The sequence below is a fragment of the Buteo buteo genome, chromosome 28 (genome assembly GCF_964188355.1).
Source record: "Buteo buteo chromosome 28, bButBut1.hap1.1, whole genome shotgun sequence".
Lineage (NCBI taxonomy): Eukaryota > Metazoa > Chordata > Aves > Accipitriformes > Accipitridae > Buteo > Buteo buteo.
The window spans coordinates 2,978,755-2,992,351 of NC_134198.1; the positions used below are offsets into that span (position 1 = coordinate 2,978,755).

Genomic DNA, 13,597 nt, shown 5'->3' on the forward strand with positions numbered 1-13,597 from the left:
TTTAGAACATGTAAAAACAGACTAAAGATTTTATGTTTTTACCATCCTGAAGCATGGGGGAAAAAAAAATCAAATGTCAAAAATCACAAGCTTGGCTCCCAAATCATAAGATTTTGAAAGCAAGATTCTCCTTTCAATGAAACTGGCTGGTGCTCCCAACTCACCCACTAATCCAGAAATTGTAACAAATTATTTCCGTAACCATTTGTATAAATTTTGTCCCAGTCTAATGCCTCTTTTCCTACCATCTTCACCTCAATTCCCGATGATATTTCATATATCACTTCAGGCCAAACCACCCTCCCTTCTTGATTTTTGAGAAAAACACTAAAGGGTACATGAATGAGTGGAGCCCAATAAATTTATGAATGTGCCTACGGCATAGGGTTTGCAGAGGAAATCAGGAGTTCATGACCCCCTACTTCTATATCCCTGTACAAAACCTGAACTCCTCACTCCTCCTTTCACCAGGCACAGAGCAGACAGAAGGAGCTACATCTCATGCTGTCTTCCTCCTTTGACATAACTGACTGACCGCTCACCCTTGACGGGCTGGTTCTGGGAGCAGCCATCCAACTGGACAGCACTGTCCTTCAGCCCTGGTTGGACTGGAAACCTCTGTGGGCTGGAACTTCATGTACACATAGGAAAACTCAAGACATGTTTGCTAGAGCTGCAGCAGTGAAATCCCAGACTTTTCTCTCCGTCATAAACAGTGTATGGTACATGCCCATCTCAAAAGGTGGACAAGAAAGGGCCAAAGCCGTTCTGCTACTGCATATCTTGAAGTTGTCTGAGTAGCTATAAAGGCCAGTGCTGGAATGGACATAAGGCATACAGAGGATCAAACAAAAGTACAGACAGCACCTCAGAAGTGATGAGTGTTGCTCCCTGCATTCCTCTCTCCCACAGACACTTCTCTTCGGCTTGCCTGGCTCTTCTGCGCAACGTGACCTGTGCAGCCTGAGTAGATGACAGCAATGTGTTCATGACTTGTGACAGAAATAGTGAATACTAAGGCATCTGTGAGTCTTGAGTAGTCATTTTAATTAAAAGACTCAACAGTAACAAATAATAACATACAGCAGCTCTGTATAGTATGCCCTCCTTGCAACAAAACCTTACCTCCATGGTCGGCTAGTCAAACACACAGCTGTTTTTCTGCTATCGTTCTCCCTTCTTAATTGCTTCAGTTTCTTGCGCTAGTGGTCATTCAAGACTTCCGTCTATTCAAACCACAGCACCGAAAGTCACCTCTCTTACTTTGTAACAGGGCTTTCTTTAATCCCAACATTCGAACCTGCTTATTCCTTTCTTCAGATGATCCCACTGAAGATTTGGGGAGTCTGTTAACTTTAATAACTTTAAAGTCAGACTTACCTTAAACATTTCATCTCCGTTCCTAAGCCTGTGCTTTCCAACCTATGGCTATAGTCTTGCTTCTTACTACATTTCCCTGCAGCCTGCTGCTAACGAATCCAGTCTTTTCCTTTCTTCCTGTGACTTCTCACACGCTGTCCCCACAGGCTGCTCTTACTTAACTCAAGTTCTGAGTTAATCCTAAATTAATAGCCTGTCAGTCATCGTGGCAACTAATAAGGTATCATCATTCTCGGCAGACTGAGGCGGACACCCTTCTTACTCCACCTCAGGCCGCGACAACTTCGTTCTGGACGCGAGGAGACAACCAAGCCCGCGTAGTATTTGGGGTAGCTGGTTCCCCCTTTCCCTGCCGTTGGCTGCCACGGCGGGGCGCGTTGCCCTGGGGGGGGTGGTTCACCCTGAGGGTTCGGCGCTCCGCCTCTGCGGGCAGAGCCCCTGCCTCACAGCGCACCCGCGGCGACGGTGCCGGGGACGCAGCCGAAAGCCCTGCACCCCTCCGCCAGCGCTCAAGGGCGGCTGCCGGGGCCCTCGGCCCGCTCCGGCCTCTCGCCCCGCTCACGGCCGCGGCCGCCATCGCGGCGGGCAAGGGGCCCAGGCGCGGCCTAGGCCGGCCGCGTACAGCCCCCACTGCCTGTCTCCAGCGGGTCGCGCTCCCGCCGTCACGGGCCTCCGCCCAAAGCTCCTTTCGTCTAATTTGATTAAAATAATTATTTAAAAAAAAAAAAAAAGAAAAAATTTGGGGGGGGGGGGCGGTCGCGGTCAGACGACGTCACGGCCCCCGGGCCGCGCCCTGCCGCCGCGCCGCCACCAGGGGGCGCCCCCCGCCCGCGGCGCGCGGCCCGGCCCCGCCCGCCCCGGCCCCACGCGCCCGCCCGCCCTCGTCCCATTGGCTCCTCGGGTCACGTGCCCTCCCCTCCCTCCCGTCGCCCTCTGGCCACTTCCCCCCCCCCCGCCCCTCCCTTCCCTTTTCAAGCCGGCGCTGGAGGACCTATCCCACAATGCGCGGCGCGGGACGGTTTGGAAGCGACTCGCTGGCGAGCTGCGCCGCCCGCCCGCCACGCCACCGCCTTCCTCCCCGCCCCGCGGCGGAAGGCGGCAGAACAGCGCCCCCCAGCGGCCGCCGCCGGCCGACCGCGCACTCCCGGACATGTGGCCCGGCGGCCGCTAAGCGGGGGCACCCGCCGAGCCCCGGCCCGGTCCGGTCCGCTCTCCCGCCCGGACGGACGCTCCTTCGGTAGCAGCGGAGACGGCAGCGGGAGGGTGCGGGGGAACCGGAGCCTCCGCTTACGTGTGGTGACGGCGTGAGGGGGACGCCGTGGCGCCAGGTGAAGAGACGCGCACCGGCGGTTGGGGCGGGCGGTTGCCGTGAGGTGAGGGAGAAGGGCTCGGCGCCGTTCCCGGACGAGGGACGGAGGGGAGGGAGGGGAGGCGGGCGCTGCCGCCGCCGCCGTCGTCCCGCTCTGGCCGGGGCCTTCGCCTCCGCTCGGGGCCCGCCGGCCTCCGGTGCTCCGCTCCGTTTGCCGCCGGCTCCGGCCTGGGGTTTCCCCCCGCTCCCCTCCTCTCGCCGGCCCGGTGCCGGCGCTCGGCCGCCGTGACAGGCCGCGGCGGGGTGCGGGGGGGGGGGGGCCCGCCTCGTCTCGCCTCCCGGGGCGAGAGGGGAAACAAAGGGGGGCGGCCGGGGCGATCCGCCGTGGGCAGGAGACCGCCGGCCCCCTTCGGCGCCGAAAGCTTTTGTGAAGGCAGAACGGGAGGAGCAGGAGCAAGCCCTGCCCGGTGATCCGTGAGCGGGGTTGGCGCGGGGACCTCCCCGCCGTGGGGCTGGCCTGAACAAAGATCCCGGTCCCGGGTGGGGGGGGTGGGGGGAGGAGGAGGAGGGTCCCTCCGCTTCCCGGGAGCGGCAGCGTTTGCCGGGAGAGCGGCTCCGGGGAGCAGGAGTTACTCCTGGAAGAAGACTTTGGAGTCGCGGAGGAAGTCGCACGGAGAGGCTCAACTTCAAAGCCCGGCTCTGCTTTTGTGCTGTCGTGGAATCGCGACTGACTCGGGAACGTCGGGGAAGTTGTGGGGAGTAACGCTGGAGCCTGGAAGCGACACGGTTATCAAGCCAGCGAGAGACTCTCCAGTTCTTCTTGTGTTTTAGAGTACATGGTGTCCTAATTATTTTCTTTTTTTTTTTTTCCCCCTTTGATGAGTATTAAAGAATATTATTAGCCGGAGCCCCAAATGTAACTTGTCTGTGACAGGCTATCTCCACGTTTATCACTTCAAAACGCTTTTAGCAGGACTGAAATTGGTCCCCTTTCTCTCACAGTGTTTTTATTTGAGACTAGTAATTAATTTTAAATTTTCAGGGAGGATCAGATAACAGAGGGAAAGGCCAGGTAGTTATTGTTTGTTTACTATGAGTAACTAGGTACTGTTGGCGAAGAATTGTTTATCTAAAACGTCACAAGATGGTTAAGGCTGCTCACATCTTAGTAGCAATTATATAGTGGATTGGAATGCCCGTGATTATTGAACAGCTATTTTAAGATTGTAATTTTACAGCTTTTTTTACGGCTTCGGTAACCTTAAAGGGAGATCTGGCTAACTTAGTGTCTCATGTTATGTTCGTATATCACTAATGTATCAGGGGGCTTTTGATTTTCTTGTGGGGAATCGTAGTTTTAAGAGAAGTGTAGTCTAACTTAGAGTTTTACTATGTGGGCATTCAGACTCTTTTACACATGGGAGAAGAAGAATGGGGGAAGTCTTTAGTAATTTTATCATGTTTTCTTTTGATCTTAGCAGAAATAAGTAGTAGGCTTCTTAAATGAAATGACAGGGCGACAAAAATTCGCTCTTACTTGGTTGATTATGCATGGTAATCCATATCTCTTTTTAACTGGAAAGCTGTATTTAGAGATTCGCAAGAATAAAAAAAAAATGGATAGCATCCTCTTCTGAGACATGGAAAAGACTTGGAAATGATCCCAAGTACTACTCCAAATGTTTCCTTTAGCATTTCTAGGAATATGGTGTTTGTTGTTCTGCTTTCATCAGATAAGAAGAGAAATAGTGGGGGGGGGGGGGGGGGAGGAGACTATTTAGAAAACATTAAATCTTTTGAGCTTTCCTTTCAGTAGTTTACATTTGCTGATGTGTCAGTTTCCAAAGTGATAAATGGCCCAAATAAGAAATACATCCATTTTCTTTCATGTTCCACTTGCCTTAAAGTCTGCTTGTGAATAAGCAGAACAGACAACAGCTTTGTGGCCTTGGGGCTGGGGGGGGAGCGGGGAGGGTGTGTGTGTGTGTGTGTGTAAATCTCTCTCTTCCAAATGTGTTTGAAAGAGAACTATTTCAGACCTTCTCTAATAGCGATAAACCTGGGTTCACTAGTTTGTCTTGTATTCAGATTACGGTTAAGATTGGGAATGCTTCCCCAGGAATTTGGTGAGTTTTTTTGAATGTGAATTTATAGTGCTTTGAGTTTGACTTAACAAGGAGATGTAAGTTTATCTTATTCGCCAGTTATTCAGCTATCAGTTTTGAAACATCCAGGTGATAAAGAGTTTCTTTGTGCTTTTGACCGACTGTAGTTTGACACAGTTGATGCATGACCTCTAGCCCCTGGTTTTATAAAACCTGTAGGTGGTTCTGCTCATGATACATGATGGTTCTGCTCTAGTTACAAACGTGTTGTCAGGGGTTTTCTTCCCTGTTACAGGGATTCTTTGCAGAATCTTCTCAGTTTTCCACTGTCCTGAGTACTAAAAAAACCTGTGCAAAGAAGTTATTTAAAGTTTACTACTTTTATGCAGTAATTAAAGGGTGATTCTATTTCAATTAATGCTATATTTAAACGTGCACAATAATAATGGGCAAAAACACTGCTGGAAAAAGTTTGATGGACTGACTTGCCATCCCTACACCAAAATTCTTGAAGCCTGGCCGTCTGTCAGTCCACTCACTGTTCAGTGTTGGGATTTTCTTTGCCAGCAATCTAAGGTGAGGGAGAAAAAACATCCTTCTGGTAAATAGTAACAAAAACATGCCGTCCAGTTCCTGCTGATAGCTAAACTGATTATTCAGTGCTGTTGACCGTTGTTATCAATTTGTCTGAATGAATTCTGAAATGGTTACAGTTAATCTGCTAAACCATTTAAGATTAGAGTAGATTTCTGAAATCTCAACATCACCCAATTTTTTTGCCTTTGTTTGGAAGTTAGAGGTATGGTGTTAAACAGATTTATACCCTAACCCTTCTTCTGTAGTCATAAATACCAGAGGTGTCTAATGTGCATATTCTTTAGGGCACTTCAAATCAAGGGCTGGTTCATGGCTTTTCAGCAGTGTGGGCACGTGTTGTTTCACCTGTATGTGCTAGTCCACCTTGGTCTGAAAGGGCGGTGACCTTGATCTGAGAGGATAGGAGTGCAGTGACGTTGTATCTCCTCTTCCCCAAGTGTTTGTTCTCTTTTTACCCAATAGTTGAGGATATGGGCACAGTTTACAAGCAGAAAGCCGTGAACATCTCTGTTTCGGGTTTGAAAGTTGCTTAGTTTTGGTACCTTGAACCACTTGAATAAGATGATTCTTTGTGTAGGAAGTTAGCTGCAGTCATGAAATAACAAATGGAGGACTGTAGCTGCTGGAAGGTGGAAGGTGAGAGCCTTTCTGTTCCTTAAAGCTGCAGCTCTGCTGTCCCGAACAGTTGTCCATCACCTACCTCTGCATCTGGGTCTGGTGGAGCATCAAAGGCACAGTGACCGCATTTGAAGGGCTCGCAGAGGTTGAGTGTGTATAATCTGTACTTCAGTGGCCAAGCCAGATTCAACAAGTAGTTTTTCTCTGTCAGGAGTTTAAAAAAGAAAAAAAAAAGTGCTGAGGAAGTTGCTTCTAACTTTTAGAAACATTCAGCTTTCCTACATCTTATTTTTATGGCACATCAGGTAGCTTTCCTAAGACTTTTAGTTGGAGAAACAAATGAAATTTAACCAAATGTGGAAGTTGTCACTTCTAGGCTGGGGAAATAGTTAACTGACTTGGAGAAAGATGATCAAAATACTGCGTTTAATTATGTATAAGTAGGCAAGATTAAAATAAACTGCATATAAAATGCATTTATGCAGGTAACAAATACATATATATACATACACACAGACACACCTGTAGGCATATGTGTATCTATGCCTTATATTTGTGTGTGTTGTGCTAAAATGAGTATTTTCATTCATTCATTTTTTATTATTAAGTAATGCTGTCTCACAAATTGTCTTGATGAAACAGTAGTATTACTCTTTTTCTTCTCCATGAGAACATAAAATTTGAATTTTAACTCAAAAATACTTCATCACAGCGAACATGAAAAAGTAACATTTTAATTTTATGGTTCTGTGGTCAGTGGTATTTCTTCTTAACTTTCCAAGATTATTTCACATGTGTGTATGTAAATATTTTTTTTAAAAAAAAAAAGAATATGAAAAAAGAATGAATATGTAGAGAGAATTGGGAAGAAGAAGAAATATGTCTTCCAGAAGCTGTTTTCTAAAGCCTAATACTGTGGAAAATTGCAGTATCTGATTACTTTTTCTAATAGGCACTAATAATAATGTCTGTCTTAATGCAGTTTTTATTTAGGGATTGGTGAACTCCCATTAAAATGCAATCTTTGTTCCTCTGTTATTAGGTCTGTAGGTACTGCTTAACTGTGATCTGCCTTCAAAGGTACTATCTGTGAGTAAACCTGAGTGATGCATTTAATGATGTTTGGAACTTTTCCAAGCTAGTATGAAATTGCTTGAAAACGTCAAGCGAGTTAACACTTGTTGTCTCTCTACTCACTACCTGGCTTTTATTAGACTGCCAGCAGGAATATGGAATGTGAAATTCCACGGGATCAGTATCTGATAGAAGTCTTCATGTATGTCCGTACCTTTAGACAGCAACACAGGCCAAAACTGCAGCAGTGAAAACTTCTACCTTTCTTGGTGTGCCACAAAAGAGATGAAGACCCTTACCTGAAACTGAGCTGTCTGATATTCAAAACTTGAGTTTTAAGGTAGAATTTGACTGGACTGCTCACTATCCAGAGCAAATGACTTCAGCAATTCTGGGCCTAAGAGGGACAATGAAGTTCTTCCCTGCCTTCTACACAGCCACTGAATAAGCGCTTTTGGTACGCAGTTTTGCTTTTTTTTTTTTTTTAAGCATTCTTAGTTTGTTACTTGTGATGTAAAAAGTAGCGACCCCTGTAGATGGATAGGTGTAACAAAAAGCAATTGGAAGTCCTCTGAAACAGCTGGAGAAAAGCAGTCAGTTAGGACTACCTTGAGTTCATTGGAGTTTTGGTTTTAGAGATGTTACCAAATAAAGATACCTGTAACAATGAAGGTGAAGTATATTCTCTCTAAACCTATGCAGTTGTGATTTTTCAGATCTAGTTTTATTAGCCTAAGCAAGAAAGGCACCTTACACAACTCTTGGATCTGTCAGTTGGTACCAGCGGTTATTTTGTGGTGGTTACTCTGGCAAGAAACTTTGAATGAGAGTGGGGTTCATCATTGTAAGGAGCGCCTGGTATTGTTGATGTGGGAAGCTTAAGTTCTTTTGAAGCTTAGCAATGAGGTAGAATAATCAGTTGTAACAAAAACTAGGTTCGTTACGTAAGAATTCACAGCAAAGTACTGTTTTGTTATAGGTGATTTCTTGATGCCATCTGTATGGTGAAAGTAACCCAAAATGGTGGTTAGCATGTTTTTCTATTATAGATTCTCTTCGTAAGTGGAAAGGAAAGGTGATGGAGTTCATATTGTATTTGCAAGCTCAGATCTGGCTCTTCCCTCTTCTGTGGTTAATAGTTTCTGTTACCTTCTGTGTGTTGCTATTGGTGTTAAGGAAACCTTCTCTCATGTCTTCCATTCCTGGCCATGGTTTTCTAGCTTTATTTTAGCTATCTGGAAAGTTATCGCTGATTAAGGGCTGTGAAAGCAAGATCAACAGTAATTGAAGCTGCTTACTCCCCATCTATCTACTACTTCTAAACTGATGTCTAGTGCATTGTTATTCTACAAATATTGTAGGAGATTTTGTGCTAAATACAGTTACACTTAAAATTATTTCAGTTATCATAAATGCTTTGCAAACTCTTTGTTTCCACCATTTTCCAAAAATACAGCATTTCTTTTTGTCTGAGATTTGTAAGAGGTTAGTGTGGGTATTTGACCTGAGCTTATGAAAGAGTTACTCAAAGTCAAAAGAAGTTTGAGGACCATGTTTTTGACACCATAGCTTTCATCTAGTGGTTTTTTTAAAAGAGTATGCCTCAGAGGCATGGCTATGTTATTTTCTTTCTTTTGTTTGTTTTTGTACCAGTGTCTGTATATTTTACATGTAAGCTGAAATTACTTTTTATGGAAACACATTTTTTTAATACCAAAAGAACATGTCATATCGCTAAACTCTTGATATGATGCATAAAATGAAGGAACAGCATGCTTTTAATAGAGGACTCAAATTCAGTGTATTTTTATCAAGTGTGTGTGTATAGTTCTATGCAATCTTCTATAGCGCATTTTTTCCATTTAAGTAAATCCATAAAATTATAGGGGAGCCTATACATTACATAAGTTTTGTTAGAGGGATGCCCTTTAGTTTGCAGGGGTTCAACATTCAGAAGCTGAGAAATAACACTACCGTGATGTAGGTGAGAGAAGAAATGGTAGTCTGTAATTGGACAATTGCATGCTACTTCTTTCTTTGCTGGGTTCTGCCCTTTTTTCTTTGGCTCAACATACTTTTCTAATCACCTACCACTCTGGTTTTGTTGCCCCATTAATGTTTTGCATCTTAAATGTGTTTCTTGCCATTGCTGCTGCCCCTGAGCAGTAATGCTTAATCTGAGTTCAGTCTTACTCCATCAGTTTTGCCCATCATTTTTTCCTTCCACTGTTAAAAGGTCTTAGCTTTTCTACTTCTGTCTTTGCAAGCTCTTTCGGTTCAGCTCTCGCATCCCTGGTGTTTAAGTCCAGCTATTTGGGCATGTTTAGGATGGTATTAAGAAAAATAAAGATGGTCTTCCTAGTTTCTTTAGTGTCAGAGAAGTGATTGCAACAAGTCCTGCTGTGTTGCCATAGCACTGGCTGAAGTATGCTCATTCATCTTGTGGGAATGTTGCATGTGCAGTGTAGCAATGGGATAGGAACTTCCAATTATTAGTCTATGCTAAGCACAGATGCAGTTTATGGGAAAAAAATTAAATGCAATGACTAGCAAAGATTTCTTGAGTGAATGCAAACTTTTTTTCCCAGATCTGTGGCATGGCTAGATTTGGAAGGGTTGCTTGTGAGGAAAGCATGGTCTTGATCTCAGTGACCCACTGCCAAATGTCTGCTCTTTGGTGGAAAGCATGAAAATACTAGTGCTTCCAAGTGGCTAGAAAAAAGTACTTTTTTTTTTTTAAGTGTTCTTGGAAATGGCTGAGCCATTTTTGCTGACTTTGGTATGTAATGTTATCCCTTCCAGCTGCAAAAGTATGCATGTGACTGAGGACCCTCAGCAGCGGAAGGCAAGGTCATGAGTTTATGCTGATTTGATTTAGTTGCTTGAACCATGTGCACCATGACAATAGTACCTAATCCCTAATTAGTTCCTGTTATTTGTAAGTCTCAATTTCACCCAGTTTAGTCACAAACTACTTAGAAGAAACACCTAAGTGCTGAATTGTACATTTTGTGGGAGAATGTTATGTACGCTGTTTTCTCTTTCATATTTCTTTGTATTATGTTAATCACAATGGTTCTTCAGTGTTTTATCAGCAGTATATGGAACAGCATGACTTAGCACCTGGCATACATGCATGTTCTCCCTGCGGCGGTGGTTGTGGTATGGTGCTTCTTGTGTTGGGAGCCTTATCATACACATGCACGTGTGAAACAGCAGCACAGTGCATATTGCCTTCTATTGAAAATACTGGTTTGGAAAGCAAAATTGGTAGCCTTTTAATTTATGTGAATATACCTTTCATCATCTTGTATCAGTCTTTAGAAGGTTCTATTCATCCTGTCTTCTGTATAAATGAAGTGGTTTTTTCCTGGAGGAGTTAACCGTGGCTCCAATGAGTGTTATTTCTTACGGCTGTCATGGACCCAGCCATGCACTTCTGTAAAGATCAGGTCTGGGATTGTCTTGTGTAATTCAGAACATCTTTGGAAAGCAGTGTTATGAGTGGCAGCCTTACTGAGGAGCTACCCTGCAAAACTGCTGCAGTTCAGCGCGTAAGGAAACTACGTGGCTCTGTCGTCACTGCTTTTGTATTGTCAAGAGCTGACAGAGGCCTGAGTAACTAGTTTGTCCTCTGGCAGAGTGGAAAGGGGTTTTCTCACAAGCTTGAGAAATGTCACTGAAGAGCCAGTAGGGATGCAAGCATAGCTTTAAATTACAGGTTAGATTGATCAGCTGTGAATATATACTCTGAATCAAATGAGACTGCCCAGTATGACAACTAACTCCTCAAAGTGTGCTTTCCCTGCCGGTTAACTACCAAGTTTAGCTTCATCTGGTTCTCAGTCTGCAGATTGAATTTGCCAAAGCACTGGGCCATCTTGATTGTCAGTGGGTACCCTGAATGTGCTAATAGTACAGAGCTGTCACTTCGCTATACTTTGTCATGTAATATCATGTGGTCTGATGAGTTAACCTCACAGCTGCTGGCAGATACTGAAAATGCTGGAGGGATAATTGATTTAGATTGACTTGTGGAGGAATCTGCTGAAGTACAATTTCTCATTGCTGCTTACTCGGTATGAGCCCTTAAAATGAGTTCAGGAGACATCCTAAACTTCTGCCACCTATCCTAGTGGAACAAAGCATTTTATGGTTGACAGTGCAGAAAGAAATGAAATTTGCCTTCTGTAGATAATTACCCATCAGTGCCAGTAAGGTAACTGTAGTTCAGTACCAAACTCAGATTTGTCATGTCTAAAAGCTGCTAACTGCTGCGCAAGCTGGTAATCAGCTTTGGTTCACCTCTTCATGAGCTTCCTCAGAAAATGGGGCTCAGCCTTACGTGATAGCATGGTGAGAACCGATGTACACAGGGAGACTTTCTTCAGTGTGTTTTTAACAAAGAGAATTAATATCCTTTTGATGCTTTAACTGTTTAGGTCAAACATTGTACTATTTCTGGTTTGTGGAAGTATCAGTCTTTATGTGGATTGTGCCAGTAGTTGTGTGGATGCTCCTGATTCTGACAAGCAAATCGCCCTTTGCATGCGTGTCATCTTCGGAGGAGGACGGGTGATATAACTGTTTTACAAACCTTGGTGCCTTGTGTTGTCTTGAGTTATCTACTACTTAAGACTGATAAAATGGCTCACTCTTTCAGATGGTTCTTGGGCTGGGGTTTGGAATTTTGTTGAAGACTGATAGCTTTATTATCAGTTGAATTTTAGCACAAGATTCTCAAGTTTGTTGTTTTGTTAAGCGCTTGTTTTCCAGCACTAATGGTTCTTCTGTAACCTACATCCTTATTTTTCTTTGTTACTAGGTAAAAACCAATGAGAACTGGTTACTTTGGGAAAGAAAGGATCATGAAGGCTGGTAAATCAGGGGGCCAGCTGCATGACTGGGATTCTGAGGTGAAGGGATGCTTGTCCCACGTGTGAATTTCCCAGTACAGAGAGATATGGGAAGTTCCTTAATAGATGCCTGTTGGTGATACTAACTTTGTGACTATCTTCAGTCTCTCATATGCGTAAATCTGTTGGGTTTTGGGTTCTTTTGGCTCTGATAATAACTCTTACTTAAGAGCATTAAATTGGTGCCATGCTGTTGTTATAGGTATTAACAGCAAAGTACAAGTTTTGTGATAGGTTACCCTTTTTTTCAAGTTGGTAGCCTGTCTGGTTTAATTCTGTGTTGTACTGAAGCTTTTTTGGATAGTGACTTTTCTAAGTAGAGCTAGAACATCGTCATTCACGCTTACACTTCTGAATAACCTGTGATGAATGAAGTATTCTTCAGTTACTGTTAGTAATAGTAGAACACTAGAGAATCTTGTGGATCAGCATGACTTGTCAAGGCACGGATACATGAAATGGTACTGCTGACATTGTTTGGCTACCTTCTTATACTGCCCAGTAAACTGAAGTGTTTTAAATGCTAGATGCTGGAGTTCAGTCTGATTTGTAGCAGACTTCAACATGTAACATTCTGTAAAAGACATGGTGTGTCCCCCACAGTTTATAGAGTATTCCCAAGTATGTGAGGTCTTATAAAATTACATTTCTTACTGCCCTGATGTCTTGCAGGTGCTCTTTTGTTAAACTTCAGTGAGGAGCACTGCCTACTCCCTTGACTTAACATGAAGAGGTCTGGATGGGAGTTTTTGAGCCAGTTTATGATTCTAAGCTTTATACAGGAAGGAGATTACCTTGTGTGTTTGTCCACTGTAAGGTTCTAAATCTTCCTTGAAACTCTTGGCTCTTCAGATGGTCAGACAGGTTACTAGATGATAATCGCTGCATCTGATCCACTGCAGCAGTTCCTCAAGCTGTATTTGCACATTTCCATTGAGTTGTGTGTGCCTTCCTTTCTTAGGAGGCAGTTGTGATGTTGTCCTGTATACTTCTGTGAGTGCTGACTGGATGTGAGTGTTGAGTGTCCACAGCTGCTATTCAGTTTGTCATTGTTGAGGGGGCCACAAAAATGGAAGCGTTGAATCTAGCAGGGACATAGCTGTAGCCACAGCATCTGCAATGTACGTGTGCTTGTCAGTGTGTTGCTGCTAGAGTGTGGGAAAAGAAGTCCTGAGGAGGATATCCACTGTGGTGGTTTGTTTTGGTTTGTTTTTTTTTCTTTTGTGTAGGGTAGGGGCAGGTCGGCAGAAGGGAGTGTACTGTTTAGGATGGTATAATTCTAGCCATTTGGCTTTGACAGTTTTCTCCTGTGACTTTACCCTGTGTTTTTATGGACTTGGCAGGTAATCTAGGTACTGCTATGTCCTTGAAGGGGGGAAGTTTGACAACAAAGTCTTGGCTATTCTAGCACCTTGCCATTGCCAAAAGGGGTGATCCCATTTTATGTCTTCCCTCCCCCATTCTGTCGCTTGCAATTTCTTTGGCACATGTGTGGCTCTTAGCTGAGTCTGCTCACCATCACTAGTGGTGAGAAACAGAGCTGCTTCTTTTGGTGGCAGCAAGCTGTTAGATTAGATTAGCTCTCTTGGGTAATTGCA

General features: G+C 44.3%; 1 protein-coding gene across 4 annotated transcripts in view; it reads left to right on the top strand.

Annotated features, from left to right (window-relative positions):
* The first annotated feature begins 2,486 nt into the window (after positions 1-2,486).
* SCAF11 (SR-related CTD associated factor 11) overlaps positions 2,487-13,597 on the top strand; it is a 48,691-nt gene continuing 37,580 nt past the window's right edge. Inside the window, exon 1 of one of the 4 annotated variants that reach the window (XM_075059172.1) lies at positions 2,487-2,753. The gene's annotated coding sequence lies outside the window, so the exon portion shown is untranslated. The remainder of the gene's footprint in view (positions 2,754-13,597) is intronic. The other 3 variants (XM_075059171.1, XM_075059173.1, XM_075059174.1) reach the window with 3 other exon arrangements.